The sequence below is a fragment of the Manis javanica genome, chromosome 15 (assembly GCF_040802235.1).
Source record: "Manis javanica isolate MJ-LG chromosome 15, MJ_LKY, whole genome shotgun sequence".
Taxonomy (NCBI): domain Eukaryota; kingdom Metazoa; phylum Chordata; class Mammalia; order Pholidota; family Manidae; genus Manis; species Manis javanica.
This window is the reverse complement of record NC_133170.1, coordinates 2,816,348-2,830,825: the sequence shown is the minus strand read 5'-3', so window position 1 is coordinate 2,830,825 and position 14,478 is coordinate 2,816,348. Positions and strand designations below refer to the sequence as shown.

At 44.7% G+C, this 14,478-nt stretch overlaps 1 long non-coding RNA gene across 1 annotated transcript; it reads right to left on the bottom strand.

Moving 5' to 3' along the window:
- Positions 1-8,068: 8,068 nt before the first annotated feature.
- Positions 8,069-14,159, bottom strand: LOC140846485 (uncharacterized). The gene is made up of 3 exons (XR_012125611.1): positions 13,792-14,159; positions 13,594-13,697; positions 8,069-10,497 (listed from the first exon to the last, which is right to left on the bottom strand). It is a non-coding gene; the product is annotated as an uncharacterized lncRNA (long non-coding RNA).
- Between the last annotated feature and the right edge of the window lie 319 nt (positions 14,160-14,478).

The following is a 14,478-nucleotide window of genomic DNA, read 5'->3' as shown; positions in this document are numbered from 1 at the left end:
ATAGGTAACTTGTGAATACGGTGGTCACTTAGAGTTCATGAAAATGAACATTTGGACTTAGTGACTTTCAGAGAATTATCTGACCTCTCTGGGCTTCAACTTTCTCCCTTAAAAAATGAAGCAGTTGGTCTAGATCAGCGTTTTCCAAATAGTTCTCTACGATTCTTCCTGGAAACCATCTGCCCCCACCTCCAGGGACCAGAAGAGTGGCTAGGGCTTTTTCTGCTTGTATCTTAGTTTCTGAAGAATGCATTCTGCTGTTTAAAGGGAAGCATTTGGGATCCACCAGATTGAATTTCGAGTTTCCTTTTAGCTCTGTTATTCTAATTATGTGCACACGGCAGTTGATAAGAACACATTCAGTGGCTAAATATTCCTGAGTGTCTCCTGTACCCTAGGTGCAGTTTTAGGCACTGAGAATAAAGCAGTGAAGGAGAGAAAGTCCTTAGGCTCACAGAGGTTACATTCCAGCTGAAGGAAAGACAATCAATGCAGTGATTACAGCTGGTGCTTGGTGTATTAAAGCAGGGTAAGGGCACAGGGAGCCATGGGGTCCCCCTGGAAGTGACATTTGAGCAGACACCTGAACAGAGCAAAAGACTAAGGATCTGGGGAAGAGCATTCCAGACAGAGGGAACAGCATGAACAAGACCTTGGGCAGATACAAGCCTGCAGATTATTTTCTCCCCATGAACAGATCTTGGTCTCCAGGCTCCAAGCTCGAGGAAGGAAGCCTTGACTTTGCTATGAAAGTTACCAGAGTCCCTCTGGTCCAGCGGCGCCTTGTCCCAGTGGTTCCTCCTGCCCGGCTCAGGGGCTCTTCCCACCTGGCCGTGCAGCGTGGTGCTTGTTGGCAGCAGAGGGAGCATCTGCTCACGGTGAAACGTCTCATCCTGTCCTGTCCTGTCCCTGGGTATTAGACTCTGTCCTTGCCCCCTCTGTGTTTTTCTTCCAGACTTCAACCTGGTCACCACTGGTGGTGACTTTCGCATTGCCTCTGGGAAGGGGGACCCCACACCCAGAGCCTGGGGCTCTCTGTTCAGACCCCAGGCCCTCTGGTCCTCTCAGCACTACCAGAGCACGGAGCCCACAGGGGCCTTTTTGTTCTACGCTGGTGCGGACACGAGTGGCATTTGGAACCTGGACTCTTGGGCCTCTGAGCTTGGGTTTGGGTTCTGGTTTTGTGGAGCTGCGTGAGCTTGAATCTCTTCCTGTTTTCCTCTTTGATTCAGTTGCTCTACTGTAAACTGAGGCTGACTACATGGCAGTGCCTCCGCCTTAGCTGGTTGCCGTCAGGCGTAAATAAGGTATTATATGAAAAATGCCTTCCAAAGAGCATGGCACCCAGGAAATGCCAGGTATGTTTCTGGTTTATAAAACAGCCCTGGGACACTGCCCTGGCTCTCACTCAGTCTTGCCATTCACCAGCCCTGCAGCCTGCAGGGCCCCCCGCTTTTCTGAGAGGCTCAGAGTCCCTCTAGACTAGGCGGCAGGAAGGGAGGCATTAGCTGCTCTGACCGAGGCTTCCCCCACCTGAACGGGACCCTCATTTAGAATTTAACATCCAGCCACAAGGAGTTTGTACTTCAGCAAGCATTTTCATGTGCATTATTTTACTGACCCTGAACATAACATCATGAAGTTTGAATTACTGACCCATATTACACATGAGGCTTAGAGAGGTTCTGGCTTGATCACACAGGTAATCAGTGACCAAATTTAGACGTTTTTTAGAAAAGGATTTCTGCTTAGCGTCAGAGTTCCTTTCAGTGTACCTCAGCTGTCTCTACAAAAGCCTTTATGTAAACCCACAGGAAAAAATATCGGGCAGGTGAACTGGCAGAGGAATATAGGAATATTCCAAATATAGGAATAACCCATTTTATCAAATTCTTGGTTCTTTGTTTACCCACATAATTTTTCATGTCCTTATGCACCCTTATCCCCAGTCCTTGCAATGCCATGAGTGAAAGTGGAGTAGACGATGGAAATGTATTATTTTAGCACTTCCATGTCTTACTTTTAACTTCCTTTAAGAAAGGCTCTTTTTTTTTTAACTTTCAGGAGGAATTTCCTCTGCCCCCTTTATTTAAATGTGAATTGCAACATAAAATCACTCAATCAATTGATTGATCATTCATCAGAGATTTGAGATCGATCATGAAATCAATTACTCAACATTCTAACTGTGAGAGAGCAGTCTGTGGAAAGAACAAGATTAAAATCAGTTAAGATAAATACTGTTGGGCTTCATATCAACTGTTCCCTTTCAAATCATAACTTTTACAATTCAAACCATAGTAAAATAAAAACGGGAACAGACTGAAGGCACGAAGTGTGTGTCGGCAGAGTCCTGGTCACGGACAGTGGCGGCCGACATCACCACACGTCATCTTTTTCTGCGGCCATGACTTCTGCTAAGACACAGGGATATTGCAGTAATTATGCTCTTTTTTTTTCATAGATCACATACAGTCAGTATGCAGGGTATTTCTGTAGCAGGTCTAACTGTTAAAAGGAGTTCCTAGGAGACCATTTTAAATTTATAACACAATTTGGGAGGTAGCTAAGGTCCTGGGTTTCATTGTGTGAGAAGTTTTTGGGTCAGCTTTTCAGGACCGGTGTGTGAGTTTCGTTGAATATGAGAAACTCCCTCTATTTCAGAGAGTTGGGCCTGGGCTCGTGCTGTGCAGCTGGCTTTAGAGAGCCTCTGTGGGAATGTTCTGGGCAAGACGCTGGCTTATCCCCTGGCTCTGTTCTTACCCCTGGAAGGTATGTACTTGTTACTAACACGTCTCTCTAACCTGTTTGCTTCTACCCATGACGGTTGGAAATGATGCCACCTATGGTATGTGGGTCTACATTGCCACAGTGTCCCCCAAGGTTTGGCCAACGGCTCCTATTTTCTCCATCTGCAGCTCCCATTAAATCATGTCAAGTGATTTCAAAGTTGAACTCCGTTTTCCTGTTTCTCCCTAGAAAGCTTGCCAAGAGCTTTCCTGCCTATGTATTGAGGGAATTTGCGTAGTCATTTCAAGAAAGTCTAGAAGGATAAAAGAAACACTGCGATTTCCATGGTGTTGGTGAAGAAGGGCAGCACACACGTTCGCAAGGTGTATCATCTTGTTCTTCATTTTCATTTGTGTCCTGGTCGTGTGGCAGGAAACGCGGGTCCTTTTCACAGCCCCTTGCTTTGCAGGAAATCTCCACGGCACCTTTACTAGGAGTCTGTTGCACTGGGCTCAGAAGGAAATGCAACTGTAGGTCCTTCTTACCCTCAGAAGTCTGAAAGGAACACTGTTTTATAAGAGCGCTGCTCAGAGCAGAACTAACTTTAAACATCCTTGAAGTGTCATCAGTTAGGGAAACTGAGGGCATCCCAACTTCTGCGATGAGAGCGGCTTCTCAGGTGACTATACGGCGTTTTTAAGGAACCTTCTCTCTTTGGCAAGTGCAGTTTCCCAGATGGTGTCTGACTCTCTGTCCAAGTTGGAACGTATATGAAGAAAGCTTTGGGGCAACTGATCTTGTCTGGGAGAAAAAAGGAACCCATTTTTCCGTGAAGCCTCTGAAGGAGGTAAAGCCCAAGCTGTTTAAGGCTTTAGTGGGGACATTTGATTTTAGCCTTTTTTCTCTCTGTTGTAGTTTTTCTAGGTGAGCAAATCACATCACTCAAGAGCAAGTCATTTTAAGAAAGGTTGGCCATTTTTAGTAATGCCTTTCAAAATACAGAAGCCCGAAGCCTTTCTGCTGGCCCGCGGTGCTGTTTCTGCGTGTTTGCCTTGGGCTGGGAGCCACGCCTGCGGAGGCACGTGGTTCAGTCGCCTCCAGGCTCCTGATTCCGGGGCGGGGTGCGTCCGTGTCACCCGCCGCTGAGTCCCTTCTCTGCCCCTCGGCAAGCCTCTGTCTCTATCCAGGTCTATCGAGAGGGTGACCACTGTCTCCTGGGCTCCATGCCCAGCTCACACACCTACCCTTCCACTGTCCAGGGGCAGCTTGTATTCTGAAATCTAACCAGAGAAAGTTCACCCCAAATGCTGCTCTTCCACCACTGCTTATTGCAGGGCAGTATGTTACAGGCTCTGTGTCCGGTGCTGGAGATGAACCCCCGACCTTAGGGAGCTTCTGCTCAAGGGGAGGGCGACCAGCTTCTTACTGTACAATATAAGTTGGTCTAACTTAAATTTTCCCTAGCTTTCTTGTCCCAAGATGTGTACTGGAGCAGTTCAAACACATTCTACTGAGATGCGGATGGAATTCATATTAAGCGAAAATTGTATTTGCAGTGTTAAGGCACTGGCTCTCTCTGCCATGGAGATCTTGGTCTGGTCATCAAGGTTATTTGAGAAGAGAGGGCCCAGAGCCAGACTTCTCCATGGCCATTTTAATTCCTCTGCCCTGAGGTTCCTTCACTTAGCATGAGACCCATAAATAAAACATTGAGTGTTTTAACTTCCAAAAAGTATTTAGTGATGTATACAGTTGATGAATCACTACATTGTTCATCTGAAACCAATATAATATGTATATATGAACTATATTCCAATGAAAAATGATTTTAAAAACTCCAAAAGGTATAAACAATTGAGAACCCAAACCAGAAAAGACAAAAATTCCTATTTTCATGCAGCTTGTATTTGGGGCAGGGGCAGAAAACACAAAGAATAAATAATATATGTTTTTGTGTCAGCTGCTGTTACCATAGTAACAGGAAATACTACTATCTATACAGTCTGCAAAGTAATCCCTCAAACACTACAAATTCATTTAATAAATATTTATTGGGCATCCCTGTGTAACGGCCATGGTGCTTCAACTGTATAATCATTAAAGATTTTATCCATATTTTAAGATCAAAATTTTGAGATTTAGAGATGGGAGTTATTTTCCCAAGGTAATGAGCTGGTAAACTGTAGCACCAGGGTGCAGACTCTTATTTTCAGTTTCTGATACAATAGCTGTAACTTTAAAATGTGGGCCCTGAAGCCAACATTCCTGTAGAACCGTCTGTGTTTCCTTTTTCACTCCTTCAGTTACTATTTAGGTGCAAAATAAATCCATATCTGGGGGAAAGAGTCTTCTACCTTCAGGGCCTTCTTACCATGTGTGCTGCTTGGGTGATATTTTATGTTCAGTTAGATGAATTTGGGTAGCTGAAAATTCCTTATAACTTGCAAAGGACATGTGTACGTGTGTGTTAAAGTTTGCATTCATAAACTTTCCTTTAAAGGATGTTAAAGAAATTCATTTACCGTGATATTCCCCTCCCTGTTTCATATCCTTAAGTTTATTCCTCTGATTAAACAAATTAAATCCTCTGACTCACGAACTATTTGGAGAGTCTCAGTCTTCAGTCAAGTCTTTTCTGCATCTTAAAAGCTCCTGACTCCCTGAATTCATCTTTTACATGGGAAACGGGAGAAGTTCTTGGAAATGATCTGAGTTGACATCTATGTTTGCTGTCTTACAACAGTTTCCCAAAGTAGGCAGTTTAAAATATAATTAGGACAGTTGTGGAAAAGTCAGCACAGAGTTGCAAGTTGTAGCATTTGCTAGCCAGGGAATCGGACCTTTTTCTGAATGTTTACATACAGATTTTTCTTTGTGTTTTTATCCGTTTCCCCATTCCTTTTATTTTTGCCCCAGGATAGATTCATCTCCAGGAAAAAGTTTTAAATTGACTGTCAGCCAGGACAAATGCAGCAACAGGGACATGAAGGAAGCCAGTGCACTACAGCAGGGAGAGCACAGCGATTGTTAAAATAGTTGAGCGTCATGTATCATTAATAATCTTTGAAAAGATATAAAAATAATCTTTAAAAAATACAAAAGCAACTTTTCAATATTAGAGGTTATTATGGTTTATATTTTTGTGTGGTTTATCCTTTCAGTCATTTCCTTCCTACAAAAATGTGTGATCATATATTATGGATCATATATTATATGCTTCTTTCTTTGTGCCATTTCCTGTTCTTTGCATCATTTTTATGGCTCTTTAGCAGACTGACGTATTACAACCTATCTAACTACTTGTCTACTGTTGACCATTTAAGTTATCTAATTTTTCAATCTTATTAACAACGCTACAAGAAATATCCTTAAAGTGAAGGATTTGAGCACATCTGTGATTCATTCCTTAAACTAGTTCATGGAAGCCCGGTGGCTGGGTAAAAGGGCAGAGAGGATTTTAAGGCTTCCGTTCGTTTTGTTAAATTGCTCTCAAAATTCTATATTCCCACCCATAATATACGGAGAGCTAGAACATTGGATAAAAACCTTGAAAAGTCAGAAGTACGAGATATGACTTTAAAAAGCAAATTTCAGATAATTTAAAATACAGAATATATTCTGAGCTTTCATTTTTGGGGATTTTGTATTTTACAGCCATCCCCAAGAAAGAAAAATGAGACACCATTACAATGGAGAAGGTCTATGGGCTGCGCTGAGCTGGGAATCGGGGGATTTGGCCTCGAGTCCTGGCTCCGGAGCTCCTATGGCGTGTGTGGCTCTAAGCCAGACAGTTGTCCTGTCTGGGTCTCAGATTCCTTATCTGTGCTTCTAACACCTTCATTCACTCTCAAAGTGGACCATAAATTCTATGGCTACTCTACCTGTCTACAGGTGAGGTATTTCATCTCTTAAGGCGGATGTCCATTCCACCTGCCCAGTCCTCTCATTTTCTATTGTAGAACCACTCTTTACCGTCATTATCAGCTCTTGCCCAGTCTGCACGCTCACAGTCTGATTCTGTCCCCAGCACACGACCAGGTCTGGCCAGGTCAGAGCACCTCAGTGATGGATCTACATGTGGGCACGGGCCTCTGGCCGGCTCCCTTGAGCTTCCCTCCCAGGACTAGTGGCACGTTGACTCATATGGGCCCACAAGAGCCAGTGTTAATTTCTAGGAATTTTGCAAATCTCTTGTTAAACACAGCCATTCTTAAAAATTAGATTATATGAACTTACAATAATATTAAAGGTAGTGAGTACTCAAAACTCATAGCTTTCTAAGTGTTGTACTGTATTTTGTCACGACCTATGCCCCTGACGTTATGTTATGTGTATTGTATCTCCATGGACTACTGCCCATCATTCCCAAGTCCCTGTTTAGTTTGGCAAGTTGGTGGGTTGAAATTGGCTAAGGTGAGAGTATTTATACCATTTGGCAAATGCTACAATCCAGAACTTTTTTTCCTGGAAAACCAATTGTTAGACATTCACATCACACACTGGCAGAAACCATTCAGAAAGGGCCCTTTGCTTTTTACTTTGATGCTATGTTAATGAAATATGATCCTGAAGTAGCCAAAGAGCCATTCTGAGCTTGCTGAAGAATAATGCCAACAGAAAGACAAGCAGAGCCAAGGGATGCAGAGAAACAAGATTCTTAATGTCTGGGGAGCATCTGGTATTTTAGTTGGAGAAGAACCTGGTTCAAACCACATGAGGTTTCTTTAACTTATGAATGAGTCTTGGCAATACATATCCCATGATTTCTCTAAGACTCCCTTATGGCTTTAATAATAAAGAATTCTAATATAAAAAAGGGGAATTCCTTAGCTAAATATTGAGTGTCCCTAGTTACCATCTTTGAAAAGAAGTCAAATAAAAAATACTGCCTAGTGAACTCACACAATTTGTCCTCACCCAATTCAATCCTGTATAATGTGAACATTGTCCATAACCAAATTTTAAGCCATAAGTAGAGGAAATAAATTTATATAATTTCAATGTTTCTAAAACTCCCCTCTTCCTCTTAAAATGGCATATAGTGTTAAGTTGATTCACTCTAAGAGAATAAAAAAAATACCCTCCTTCTCATTATCCTCCAATAATGACTATTACTTATATTAGATCACAACACTGGCTCCAGAAACCCAGTTAAAACATAGTTACTCTTCATTTTAAGAACACTGCACTTTCCCTCTTTGAAATACTGGTTTCATTTTACCGACGTGCTGCCTGAGATGCTGTTTCCTGATTAGGGAGTGCGTCCGGAGAAGGAGCTACTGAGGCATTAGGCCCACTGTCCACTTTGACGCCCCGCCGGTGTGTATTGGACACCTTCCCCCCTGCCTCACTACAGCTGGGACCCATTCCACATACTGTTGATTCGAAAGAATGGAAAATCCCACTGGTGTGTTTACTTTCTGGTGCCGGACTGTTGATAACTCTGAAGTGTTAGTGGTCATCTGTCAGTATTCACAAACCTAATAATTTGCCAAGTGCTAAAATAGTTTAAGTTTATCCCCTCCAAATACAGTATTCTCTTCTTTGTCTGGCTTTAAAAAGATATTGGAAAAAGTCTGTTTTGATTCGGATCATTATATTTAAAAATAAACTGAGCAATAAAACCTTGACACTGATATTATTAACAGTGATATTATTAACAGTGATATTATTAGGTCTGCTAGAATTATTTTTAGATGCCAGAACCTCGGGGTCTCCTTGTCAGTAGCTGGCTGCCCCTTCTCAATTCTGTTGTTAGTGCGCCTCTTTTCATTAATGGGGTTTTGTTGTGCAGCTATAACAAGAACTGTATTCATGTTAATGTGAATGAGAACTATGGTGCCGTGGAACAAAACAAACCAGCCCTTTTTTTTTTGGCTGACCTTGACTTAATTCCCTACACCAACATTGGCATTTCCCGAAGTGTGTTCTGAGGAGCTTCGTCAGGGACATGGTCCAGGTCGGTGCTTCTCAAGGTCACCTGTGTCTGAGCTGCCAGGGTGTCTGCCCTATACAGACTCTGGGACTGCTGGGGCTCTCACTCTCTGGGGGCGGGGCTTGGCAATAGGGATTTTAACAGTTCCTCAGGGGGATTCGTGCATCCTTTGGAAATAAAAGATCTGCTAAATTTGTGAACCACTTTCTTGAAGATTTACAAATCATATTAGCACTTAAAGGCTCTGAGAAGTCCTGTAGGGAGACTGTTAAACTTTTTAAACCCAGGATTTCCCCAAATTATTTGATTATAAAGCTCTTTTTTAGGGGAGCCTATGTTATTTGACCAAACACTATTGGGAAAGGTTCCTCTAACCAATAGCATAAGAACTGTAGATTGTTGTAGGTGCTGGGTAATCCCACTGCAAGAGTCAGTGCAGTATCTTGGCATGAGTCCCGGGTGGGAAGATCTGAGCGTGACCCTGGGTTTTGTACTGTTGGCTCATTGCCTAGCAGTCGAATCCCCTTAGTCCTGGAGGTGATGGGATGAAAGAAGGAGTTAATACCAACACAGAACCATTGCTGGAAAAATAACTGCAGCAGAAAGCCCTCCTGATAGCATCATCTTTCACAAAGACCAGCACATGAATACTTTTGGCAACATACGTTGCCCAGACCTACTTCCTTCTGAGTCTGCGCCCCCAGGGAAGCGACCTGGTGACTATTTCACAACCCATGATATGGAGGGAGGAACCCAGAGCTATTCCAGAAATGCCAATCACGCTGAACAATGGGAAAGGAGTAAATACACTTGAGCAGGAAATTGTATAGGAATGAAATAATTTTTACCCTGTAGCAGAAAGGGTGAAAGGCACCTGCCGTCTTCCATCCCACCCTTCCTCCTGTTAGGCATGAACAACACAGGGCGGGAGGAGGAGGAAAGTGAAAGGAGTGTTAAGTGACAATGAACTTGAGAACCTTCCATAGGTCTTTCTTTCTCAGATCTAGAAATAGAGGGCACAGAGAAGGGTCCAGAATAAAGGAAGCAGAAACAGATTAGCAGTCGGGAGAGAGATAAAGAGACCCTGGGGTTTCCTTTCAGGTTGCCAGGGCTGGGTCACTAGGACAGACGTATATTCCTGTCTTGGCATGCCTGCTGCCTCTGTTTGCAATGCTCTTGCCTTGCTGTCTCCTCGTGTGCACACTCAACTCTGCCGACTCCGCTAGTCTAATCCTGCAGCGGTTTATTAACGGCATGCTGCTAGATTGGAGCTCTTTGAGGGCAGGGGTATTGTCCTCTTTGTCTTGTATATCTTGCACCAGGCTCAGCTCTTAGCAGAAAACAGCTTTGCAATAAAAGCTCCTTGGGAGTACCCAGGTTGGTCAGAAACCTCGACAGGACGCCCTTAAATAATCTAGAGTACCCATGGGTGCAGAATTTTGGAACTGGAGGCCAACACAGGAAGTAAGGTGGTGGCCAAGGACTCCAGCCCTGTGGCTCCCAATCCCGTGGCTCTTCTGACTGCCCTAAGGGGCTTTGTGTGATTACAGAAAAAAATCCTTGTATTATCCGTTGCTGTCTTGGCCCTGTCTGAGTCATGGTATGAACCAGCATTTAGAGTAATGTTCGCATCAGTGATGAAATGCAGAGTCGTTGAGCTAGAAAGTGATTCATGGAGGATGCCGGCCTCCGCATCGAATTCGTTCGTCTCCTCTTTCACTCCTGCAGCTTTTGCATGTCATTGTGCTTCCTTCCTGATTCCTGGCTTAGCTTGGAAGCTGCAGTTAAGAACTGCTGGGTGAGAAGCTGTTGTCCAGGTCCTCTCGGCTTTCCTGGAAAGAGACAGTCTCATAAATCACCCGAGGGAACTGGGCCTGTGGGGTGGCTCAGTTGCCAAGTGAATTCTGATGGATTGCTTTGGAAAAATATGTACAGTTTCCAGGAGCTCATCTGAAATAAAATAGAGATTCATACTTTCTCAGACTGAGCTTCCCCTCCACCGAATTTCAATCATAGTCCCGTCCAGTCATTTTAATAGAATGAAAGGGCAGTTAAATGAATAGTATAAGCTTTAGACGTTTTGTCCAAAACTTGGACAGCAGAACACAAATGTTATTCAAAATGGAGAAAGACTTGGAACCACGAAGTATCCCTAATTAAACATAAGGTCAGAACCAGACTCAGGTTGTGGGGCTCATGTTGACCTTATCAGGATTATTCCTAAACACCGTCAGCATAACAGAGGGAGAGTTGGAAAACCAAGCTATCCGAGGCAGTTACCAGGCCGTATCAGGAACCCGTGTGAATTCAAGTTTCAGGGGCACAGAAATGGTGCACGTCCAGCACATCCAAGAATAGTGAAGTTAAACGGGATGGAAACATTTGGATCTTAATCCTCTGGGGTCCTAGAATCTGTTGGAAATCTCTAGAGAAAGTTGTGAACCTTCTTCCCAGATGGCCTTTGGGATGTTTCGGGGAATTGCAGAGACCCCCTGACGCCCGCAGGAGTGGGGGACGCCACACCGATGCCCCTTATTCCGGTGTTCTCGGCAAAGGCCCGGTCTGCTGATGTCGTCCCCCTGCCTGGTGGCGCCTGGAGCTTCCAGCCCCGTCACCCCCACCCCAGGCCCCGTCCCAGCAGAAGGAGAGGGCTGCCGAACACCTGCTGGGAGAACGGTTCCGTGTTACTCAGAGTGAGCAGAAGTGGCCTTGATCCCACACGGATTTCTCTACCTTTGTTGTGTGTGAGATCATCTGGGGTGACTGGAAATTCTCCCAGCATTTAGTTCTGCTTTCATTTGTAGTATGTCTGAAAGGGAGAAGGGGCCCTTTAACTGGAAGGACTTGGCGATTCGGTTCCTTGGTGGGCGAGGTTCAGAACTGTCTCCACACCGTCCGCCGGGCGGTCGCAGCCATGCAGGGGGCAGGATCTGCTTGGTTCTGGGGACACACAGCTCGAGAGGTTTCCTCATCATTGGTCATTACCATCTCTTGGGAATTCACCACTTGGGAACTAAGGAAGGCTGTTTTTTGCATCATCAGCCGAGGGAACATGAGGATGCATCCTGGACACACATGGGAATGGAGGGTGCCTAATAATTAATAGTCTACAACACTTTTTGTTTATCCAGAAATCAACCATCCCAGGAACGTTGGCATAAAATCCCATGCTTAATCTGCCATCCATGCTTCATGTAATAATGGCGATGATAATGATTATCATTTACGCTGATAGAGCCTCTTTCATCTAGGGCCTCTCAAAGCTTTGCAAACACTAATTAGCTCTCCTAGTGTCCCTGTGAACTAGGTGAGGCCCATTTACAGGGAGGCAGCTGAGGCAGAGAAAGGGCGAGAGGCTTACTCACTGGGCAGCTGATGACAGAGCTGGGAAGCCTGGGGAGGTCCCTGCGTCCAGCGGCCGAGAGCCGGCTGCCTCTGTGCGGAGGGACTGGGAGGGAGCGCGCTGGCTTGGAGCCCTCGCTTCAGGTCTTAGTTACTCAGACCCCGGCAGTGCACGGGAACCCACCCGTCTCCGGTCCCTCCAGCCCATCCTCACAGCCGTGAGGTGCTTTGAGACCTGAGCGCTAGAGATGGGCTAACACTGGCTGTCAAGGGTGTGTGAATAGGAAGGAGAGGAACAAACGCAGGCAGAAAGTTGCCTTTTGGTGCACGGTGCTGAGAAGCACTGGCCCACTCTACACCAGATCGGAGCAATAGCAGCTTTGGACCTGCTTTATTCCATTGTAGAGAATTCCAGAAATTCCCCCAAGTGGATGGTGCTGAGTTCTTGGGAATATGATGGGCTTTCAAGATGCATGCCGGTCATCCAGGGATCTGATGGCCGTGGATTCTGGCTCAGGACCAGGATTCTGGAGCGGGACCCAAGAGCATGTTTCCAGAGGACGCCCAGGCTAGCGGTCTTCTCTGTGCTCTGATAGCAAATCGGTCTGGTAACTCCTCTCCCACACCTGCTCTGGGGGAGCAGTGGTCCCTCGGAATGAGGTCTGGGCTTAGAGGATGAAGGCCTGGGTTTGGACATTGATTCTGTTCTCTATTAGCTCAGAGATTCAGGACACCAAACTTTCCGAGCTTCAGCTGCCATACTTCGAAATGGGTATCATGAATCCCTTCGTCACAGCGTTCAAGTTAAATAAAATAACCCAATAGATTGAACACAAGGCTAGACCTCCACAAATGTTCATTCATCCCCCCAGGTCCCCAGATTCATCCTGTTTGGCTCTCTTTCCAGACAAATACTTAACCATTCCCCCCTACCCCCACTGTCTGCCATAATCACCAGCTGATCTCTCTTGTAGATATAACTTTTTCTATATAACTTTACCTCTATATTCTTTCTCTTTCATAAGTAAAAGCCAGCATCAGATGTCTATTTCTTTTTCTCATTCTCAAAATGCTCTCCTTGAGCTAATTTCTGGGCTCATTAACTATTATAAACTTGTCTCTGACTTGCTGGGCTCTAATTTGATCAAGACTATACAATGAAGTGAGATTATAGGGTATTCACTTAGTAAAACAATATTTATTAAGCACCTACTATGCCAGGTTCTGGGTATTTCCCTGAAAATGCAGTAGACATCTTTCTTTATCCCTATTGTTTTTGTGGCCCCTGTTTAACATTCTGGGCTGCAGTGACGTCTTCTTTGTTTCTTTGTTCATGGATAGCTTTAGACTCTTCCCACATCTCCTAGGTGGTTTTCCTCTCTATTGCCCTGCTGTACCCACTGACCCTTGGTTCTTTCCCCCCTGAGTCTACCAGGCTGACTTAGGACGTCTCTCTTAAACATCTTCATAAAACTCATTTTGTGTGGATATCTCTGTGTGAAACTCTTTTGATTTTTTTTTTAAAGCAACACTGAAAGTCATGTATTAAATACATATAGGAAAGAAAGTCTAGAATAAACACACACCTTCCTGGTAGCACTGGAAATGGTGAGAGGGAACTTGGACTGTTTTCTTCATGTCCTTTTCCATGTTGGGAAAAAAATTGCTCTTATAATCAGTAAGTTCTATTCTGTAACAAAGGGAGACATTTGAGAAAAACCATTTAAGCCTCTGGTTAACAGTTAACAAACGGAAAGATGAGGGAAAATGAAAATGGAACTTACAGTCTTCAGATCTGCCCACATCCTCACCTGTAGTTTTATGTCTCAGCTTCTGTGTCTGTCTTACTCAAGTTGCTGGTGTGGGACTTGGGCTTCCTGAGATCACACGGTGCCAGGAGCCCCGCTGGCATGAGAGCAGTACGATCCTAAAGCGACAGGAGGCCTTTTTACAAGAGAGAGCGCTACCCAGATGAATTCTGATAAGGTTGGTATGCACCCCAAGAGGTCGTAATTAGCCACATCAAAGAAGGAGTGGCTTCTTAAGCAAATGGACTTTATCTTGCCATCTGCTGAAAATGTGCCGAATGCCCTTACGTGGCAGAAAAACATCTTCACTCCTGGAACCAAGTCTTCACAGCCTGGGACAGACGAGCATGACTGAAGAAGGACTTTTGTTCTTTACACGTTTGACCTCACAGACCTCATTTGGCACCTATCTTCTCTTACGTCCTCCTAGTCTGGGCACATCGTCTCTAATTTCCATAAATGGGAATGTATTGGGTCATAACTGAACTGGGAACAGAGAGAAGTTGCCTGATAAAATCAGAGCAGGAAGAATTTAATTTTCTTAGCCCACAGTCAGTTTTCACCCTACTAGCTGGCGTGCTGGGCTGGGCGTTGTTCAGGAACCGGGACGGTAGGCTCTCCTGCGTGACAGCCGGTGAGACTCGGGCTGCTGCTGTGTTGGAA